Below are 8687 nucleotides of genomic sequence, written 5' to 3'. Positions count from 1 at the left end.
CTGCGATGATGGGCTCAAGTATAGCAGGGATTGTGGGGCTGGCGCAGGATCGGGCAGTGTTTCGTTCTGCTGTGCATGGGGTCACTATGAGTTGGAAACGACTCAACGGCACTTAACAACAACAACAACAACAAAGGGACAGCAATTGTGGAAGCCTGCTTTCTCATTGATGGGGTATATTACAGATAAGAAAGGGGAAGAGTCTGGAATGATCTATGTTATAACAGATTAAAGTTGGAGACATCTGTATAAATTCAAGTTTAAGTTAATATATGCAGATTGTAACAGATAGAAATATGTATAGATATGTACAAATATTCACCAGACTCTGTCAGTTTGCCATACTGTGGTGGCTTGTGTGTTGCTGCAATGCTGAAAGTTTTTTCAACAGTATTTCAAACACCATCAGGTTTACACATGGTGGACAGGTTTCAGCAGAGCTTTCAGACTAAGACAGACTAGAAAGAAGGACTATGGTTTTTGTGCTTTGGTCACATTACCAGAAGCAACCACTCCTGGAAAAGTATGTGAAGCTTGATAAAGTAGAGCATCAGCATAAACGAGGAAGACCCTCAAAGAGATGGATTGACAGAGTAGCTAAAAAGAAGAGCTCCAGCATAGCAAATATTGTGATGATTGCACATGACAAGTCAGTGTTTCATTCTGTTGTACACAGGATTGCTATGAGTCAGAACCAACTTGCCAGCATGTAACATCATGCACATATACAAGGGTTAATATCCACACATACAGGCCTTTGCTCTATCTACAGAGAGAACCTAGAAACAATGGCACCTCAGTAGCAATGAACTTTTTGGAGAAATAGTGGATTCTAGGACTGGGCAGGAAATATATAAAGATGAGCCTTGATCATCCTATCTTGTCAGAAAGTAAGAAAGAAGTAAAAAAGAAAAAAAAATGTCAATATGTCATAGTGAGTCTGGAGCTAATTGAAGGAGCTGTCAATGATAAAAAGCTTATTTCCTTGGAGCTTATGTATGCTGTGATAACTTTATAGCAGCTAGTATATAGTCTGCACCAGGGATTTTTATAAGAAATGGCTATTTTTCCACATTGAAGAGATCTGTTGTAAGGAAAAAAGACCTGGAGTAACTCATTTAACTTTGTGGACTACCAACTGGTCATTTACATATAAAATCTCAAAGATGGTTCTGTAACATAAGCTTATTTATTTAAAAATGTAAAAGGTTTGTAGTTATAAAATAAGTTTGAAAATTAAAAGAATATATTTTCTCACAAGAAGCTATTCACTTCTTCTTACTGATTTAAAGCATTAAAAAAATACAGGAAATAAAACAAAGACCTAGGGACTCTATAAATGCAGAACTGAATTGAATATGCATTCAATTTTACCATCCAATATTATAGCTGAGGTTTATAGAACATTATTTCAGAGACAGAGAAACTTGAATTCCCCTTGTATATTATTGTAAATGCATTGTTTTTGTCATCAGTTTATAAAGAATTATTATTAAAGGTATCAAGAATTGTATATATTTATATTTGAATAAGTACATTAATAGTCTCTATGTATGAGGCAATGAATAGGAATAAAGATGTAAAAAATAATTATTATGAGCCTAAAGATTCTGGTATATAAAATTATATGCACAATAAAAATGTAGGAAAGTATATTCCACATTATAAAATCACTAGAAAGATATCTGACCCCTAGAATATTGTAACTAGTATTCACCTTAAAATTTTTAAAATATGCTTGTGACAAAAATAATGATAAATTGATGTAAAATTTGAAAGTGTTCTTAAATTCAGAATTATTTTCCTTTTTTACTATGATATCACTTATTGAGTGCTTACTGCACATTAAGGATTTTACATGTATCATCTCATTTAATCCTCATTTCAAAGGATATTTATATTTTAATCCTCATGTTTGAGAAAAGGAAACAAAAGTTTGGACATCTTAAAAATTTCCCCCATAAACAACAAAACAAAACTATTTAAAGATTAATACTTGTCTCTGAATCAATTTTTTCCTAATTCCAAAGCTGATGCTTCTAATCTTTTATTAGATTAGTACATGTTTTTGACATTGTAATTCTACTTACATTTGTTTAACATTTAGCAGAATATATGCCTATGGGATATTAAGATTCTAAACTGAATTTGTTAGAAGGAAGGATGGGCGATCTACTTCTGTAGTGATACTGCCTTGGAAAACCAAGGAGGGGTCACTATGAGTCGGGTCCGACTCAACAGCACATAAAAACAACAACAACAAACTGAATTTGACTTTGGAAAACAGATTTTATTTCTCTTTCTAAGAGTTGAAATATTAATATTTGGCAACAGTATTTGTGAATATTTTCAGTCATACTCCAATTTACTAATTCAATCACTTAACACAATTTCTTAAGTTCCAACTGTGTCCCAAGTAAGAAGCCCTCGTGGCACAGTGGTTAAGTGCTCAGCTGCTGATTGAAAGGTCAGCAGCTTGAACTCACCAGTGGCTGCATGGGAGAAAGATGAGGTAGAATGCTTCTGTACAGATTATAGCTTTAGAAACCCCATAGGGAAGAGCTACCCTGTCCTGTAGGGTTGCTATGAGTCAGAATTGGCTAGATGGCAACTCGTTGTTGTTGTTGTTATGTGCCATCCAGTCAGACTGCACTCATACTGACCCCTCCTTGGATTTCCAAGGCAGTATCACTATGGAAGTCGATTGCCCAACTTTCCTTTGGAGGAATGCCTGGTGGGTTTGAACTGACAGCCTTCTGGTTAGCGGTCAAGTGACTTAGGCACTATGCTATCAGAGTTCCAGAGGGCAACTAGTATGTCTCAAGTGTTATTTTAGGTATAATGGATACAGCAAGAAAATAAATAAATTAGCAAATAAACAGAAAAACCCAGGCTATCATGGATATAACATTTTAGAGGATAGATAATAAATAAGCAAATTTATGGCATTTTATTTTATTTACTTATTTTTTATTTTATTGTATATTAAGTAAGAGTTTGCATAGCAAATTAGTTTCCCATTCAACAATTCATGTACAAATTGTTCTGCTACACTGGTTACAATTCCCAAATTGGTCAGCACTCTACCATTTTCCAACCCACCTGTCTCATTCCCAACCATCCAGTTTCCCTGCCCCTCTTCACCTTCTTATCTTTGCTTTTACATAAATGTTGAGTGTTTGGACTCATATAGTTGATTATTCAAAGCAGCACATTCCTCCATGGTAAAAGCAATGTCATGGAGAAAAGTAAAATTAGACAAAGTACTCCAACATATTAGTATTGTAATTTTAAATAAAGTCATTAGAGAAAGTCTCAATAAGAAGGTCAGTAAAGTCTCAAAGGTCATAAGGGAGGGAACCAGGTATATATGGGGAGAAAAGAGTATTTAAACAAAGGGAACAGCAAGCATAAATGTTCTAAAGAAGAAATTTATCTGGACTGCTCGATGAAGATCCAAGAGACCCGTGTCATTGAAGCAGAGGTAGTAGAGGAGAAAATTTTGGAAAATAAAGTCAGATGGTGGTGTGTATCGAAATATTGGCCTTTATATTTATAAATAAGATACTGTTTGAAAATAAGGTTTTCTTTGTTATGTTAATTAAGTCACACCATATTAGCATATTAAAATATAATATTAGCATATTATATTAGCATGCATTAAAAATTGAATTACTCCTGAGCTATAAAAAAGAGAGCACAATAGACATAGACATATTTATAGGGAAAAAAGATACACAGAAAATGGAGGCCGAATCTGAAATAGGCAAGGAAGGAGCTTCCCCTAGAGCTATGGCCTGAATAGGAAATTGTAGCCTTAGACTGTGAAAAAAAAAAAAAAAAAAACTTATATTCTTAATTTCACCCACTTATGGTATGTCTGTTATAGCAGCACTACATAACTAAGACAGATGGGAGGGACCTGTCCCTTTATGTTATTTAAACCATTTAGGTCTCCTTTGAGTAAAACGAAAGTCATGGGAAGATAATGGGCAGAAATTTGAAATAATCTGATAAATTTTCCTAGATGATCAGGCTACTTGGTTGAGAGTAGAAAGCAAGGGAAGAAGCAAAAAGACCTGTTAGAAGTATTTTGAAATTGTCCATGTGAGAGGTGGTGGTGGTGGTAGTGGTGGTGGTTTGGACTAGAATGGTAACTGACATCATGAGAGATTATCAAGATGTTTTATGTATTTTGAGAGTAAGATTGACAAAAATTATAAATATGGAGCAGAATAGAGTCAAAAGAAAGAACAACACTGTTATTTTGTCCAGTTCTATTGGGAAAAAAGTGGGCTTTTCATTACCTGAGTCAGTAAGTAAGATTGTGAGGAATAGCTTGGGTGGTGGGAGAAGTTAATAACAGGATATCAATTTTGTACAATTCTAAGTTTGAGATGCTTACTAGAATGAAAGGATATTAAACAGACAACTGGATAACAAGTATGGAGTTTGGGAAAGATATCTGGGCAGGACATGAAAATATGGAAGAAATCAATTATGGATGGAATTTAAAATCCAGAGATTGAACAAGATCCCCTAGGATGAGTGTCAACATAGCAATGTAGGGCATAGGCCATTCTGACATTAGGAGGTCAGTTGTGGGATGAAGAGAAATTTTCAAAGGTAACTGAGAAAGAGTAGTCATTAAGGTAAGATTAAAAGAAGAAAAGAATGAGGTACTGGAAGTCAATTAAAGGAAGTGAGCCAAGGAGCAGTTAATGATAAATTGTGTCAAATGTTTCTGATGTGTGGAGAAAGATAAAGACTGGGGTGTGAATGATTCATTTAGTGACCTGAAGGTATTGTTGGCTTTGGTAAGTAAAGTTTTGGTGGAATGGTGGCATAGAAGTCTGATCAGAGCAGATTCAAGAAAGATGAGAAACAATATTGGTGTCTGCAAGTTGTTTGTTCAATAAATTTTATGAGAAAAAGGGACTTTGTCTAAAAAGCAAAGTCAAGAAAAGTGGTGCTGTTGTTTGTCTTAAGGAAGAAAAATAAAATTCAGTACTTATTTATTTTTATTTTTGGAGTTAACAAAACTAAAGTTTCAGGAGAGTACAATGGGAATTGACTAAAGAAAATCCTTGAATAAGTTAGAACTCATGACAATTGGTCTACTAATGATAATGTTTGACTTAGATAGGAACAGTCCATCTTTTAAAACTCTGAGAGAAGGTAAAGTTTGTGGGATAGGTAGGCAAGTAGATGTACTTGTAGAAACTTGTAAAACATCTCCTCTGAAGGTTGCAATTTTCTTAATAGCCTGGGAAATAAAGTCCTAAGTTGTAAGGTTAGATGAAGAGATGTCAGGGGTTTGATGAGTCCATGTGAAATCATCATATAAAAGAAAACAAATGAATGCACAGAAATAAGGTGATATAACTGCTCTCTATCACTAAGGTCTCTCTTGAGAATGGGAGGCATGAAATAAAGGCATCAGTAGTAAGGCAGTGTGTCTTTCTCTGGTCACATTCTTCTATGAACAATACAGGTATTGTCTAAGAGATTTAAAAGGCATTATGCCATTTTATGATTATTGACCTCTAAAACTATGTTACTCCTGATTTGCTTGAAATAAAATGTTATGTGGAAAAAAAAAAAAAAAAACTATTAGAAAATAATTCCAAAGAGTAGATGCTTTCTAAATAATTTCCAAGCATCATATTTCATTCCAGGATTTTTTTTTATGTCCTACTTATAATCTCTAAGTAATAGAGAAAGACATGTATAGGATTCAATTGCTCTGTCAGAGCCACTTGATCCCACCAAAAAAAACCACTACTTCCAGTTAGTTTATAGCTTAATCATAGTTTGAGTTTAAAGGCAAAGCCTAAGGTCACCGAATAGTCCTGTTGGTCTATCTTCTGAAGCATATATTGATGGAAAGTAACTTCAACTCATTTTCAGACCTACAGAGCATTAAGAGAAAATGAAGGTAACTAAATAGAAAATAAACATCTTATTAAAAAATGGAAAAAAAATATTATGACATTTAAAAAAGAATAATTTTATTAAATAAAATCATTAAATCTTATTTACTCAGATTAAATATGGTATAAATATTTCATCCTCTGTGTCGTTTTATATTCAGATTTACTAATGTAGAAGGAGTTGAGTTTGATTTTTCCCTAGTCAGCACAGTTTTTGAGATTTTCCTATAGTTCAAATTGTAGTGATGTAGTAGAAACAATGATTTCCCAGAAGAAAAGCCAACGGGTAGAGCTGACAAGAATGGCAAGTACAGCAATCTATAGTCTTCCTGAAATGAGAATGAACACTATGATTTGTTAGTAACATGGATTTCTTTTCCAAACATCTATTTAAAACTCAGCATTTTTGGTCAATGTCTCCATATTCATCACTAGAGATGAAATAAATAGCTTGTCAAATCCATCACTTTAAACATGTATTTTGACTGACCAGGGCAAGTCAAAGTTCTTACGGAAATTACTTCAGAGAGATAAAACATTGTCCTTTTTGGGGACTAAGATTTTCAGTAGAGGGCCATAAAAGAGATATAATATTACATTGTAAAGACCCTAAATTACACAAAGAACTGTTAGTTAACCTTGCTTTCTTCACTTTCAGTCATAAAATCATAAATGTTATTTCTCTATTCATCCACACTAAGTGCAAGGTTATGCACACAGACTGCCAAGTGCAATAATATTTCCTGAAGTCCTTCACAGAACCTGGACTACCATTTCCACTTCTTTTTCTTCTTCTTTTCCAGATACTGAATGTCTACATTATGTCACCTCTGGGTTACTTCAACTATTCTTTCATTCTAAGGAAAGCTTACAGTTATATTATTATCCAGCCAAGTGGTGACTCTGCTTTTATTTTCCTTATTCAGTTATTCATAGAACACACAAATTGTCATGCACCTCATTAAAAAAAAAAAAAAGTCCATAAAATGCTGATACAGCATTATGATACTTACAATCATCAAGCTGTAAGGAAATTAAGTCTGCAATAATAATAGTTTTGAATTTAAAATATTTCATAATTTATGAATGCCTATTATATATTTAATTTCACACAATCTCATGCAAATTTCAGGAAATTTAGATAAAGTGATAAAAACGAAAAGCATACATAGTATTTCAACTCAAGGACACATTTGGAAAAAGGATGGTCTTGGCCCGTTTGTATTGAAGGGTGGGAGTGGGCCATTTTCTGCCTCTCTCCCTGCCTGGATATGAAATGCCCCTGAGGCTATGCTACCATTGCAAGCCAGTTTTCAGATGAGAAGCCTACATATAAGCCTCCCACTGGAGTTCCAGAGAGGAAATGGGAATATACATTTATCTTTTCAGTTTCTCTTGTAATGTCTGTGGGGTTCCTATCATTGTGCTCTCATCCCTGAAGCCCCACAGTGGTAATAAAAGATTCAGGAGTCATCTAACACCAGTTTTGTACCTTTTACATAGGTCTAGGTTTCCATTCTAATTTAGGAAGGGATTTAATCTCCTTTTTGTCAGATGGGAAATTGACTTACTTTACCTACTACACCTTGTGGTAAATTTTTATAATTTGACTGCTCCAAATTTCACAATGTTGGTTATTTTAGATCTACAAATATAATCTCTATTTAATAAAGCCAAGTTCTTGATAACAAGAATTGTAATTTCAGAACTGTTTCCCTGGAATTTGTATCCAACACTGCTTTCTGTTGAATCTACCCCTGGTCAGATGTGGCTATCCTCTTAAAGTATGACTGGTCTTCATATTTATTGCCAGGAAGAGCAATAAGAGGAAATAATTATGCCAGAAAATACATAATCCAAATATATTTATAAATACATTTATGAAGAACACACATCTTAGTTTACCCAGATATTAAATGATAAGGTATTTTCTGTCTCATAAAATTGTCATCATCAATTTGCTATTTAAAACTTTAACAATACATTTTGTAACTACAAATCTTTTATTTTTTTAAAAAATAATTGTTTACAAATCAAGTAAAGATAACTAGGTTTTTTTTTTTTTTGCTTGTTTGTTATGACAAAGAAAATACCCATTAAACCACTTTAGAAATATCAAGTTTCCTTTCTAGTTAGTTATTTCAAACAAAACTTTTCTAGATAGCTATGATTTGGAGAACCATAAACTTTACAACTGACTATACACTACTATCTTGTCTCCAACTGTGAAGGATAAACTTTTTGACCACACATTTTAGCTTAAGTTGTACAGTCAGATCCCATGAGCTAAGTAGATAGCATTCTCTCTTTTTCCAATTCTAAATTTGGACTTCATAAATATTTAATTTGCTTAAATTAGAGGTAAAAAGGCAAGAGGTAACCTAGTAATAGTTAACATTTACATTTTTTTTTTTAAATTGTGATTTGGGTGAAGATTTACAGAGCAAATTCACTCTCAATACAGCAGTTCACATATACTTTGTCTCATGTCATTGACCACAGTTTACCACAATGCAACAGCTCCCCTCCAACTTCCTCCCCATGGTACCACTTCCCAGTGTCCATCCCTCCATACTCTCCTGCCCCCTGAGCTTTCTCCCTGTGCATAAGCTTCCCTTCCTTCTCCCATGATTGTTCTCTCGAGGGCATGTGTCTACTTGAGGTAAATGTTCAACTCACATGCCTGTACTTTGTTTGGCTGGAAACCACAGGTGTGGGTTCAATTCCAGACCTGAAGGGTAGCTAGGGGCCATA

The sequence above is a fragment of the Orycteropus afer genome, unplaced genomic scaffold (assembly GCF_000298275.1).
Source record: "Orycteropus afer afer isolate SDZICR_OR568_19922 unplaced genomic scaffold, OryAfe1.0 scaffold00117, whole genome shotgun sequence".
In the NCBI taxonomy this organism is placed as follows: domain Eukaryota; kingdom Metazoa; phylum Chordata; class Mammalia; order Tubulidentata; family Orycteropodidae; genus Orycteropus; species Orycteropus afer.
This window is presented reverse-complemented; position numbering follows the sequence as displayed.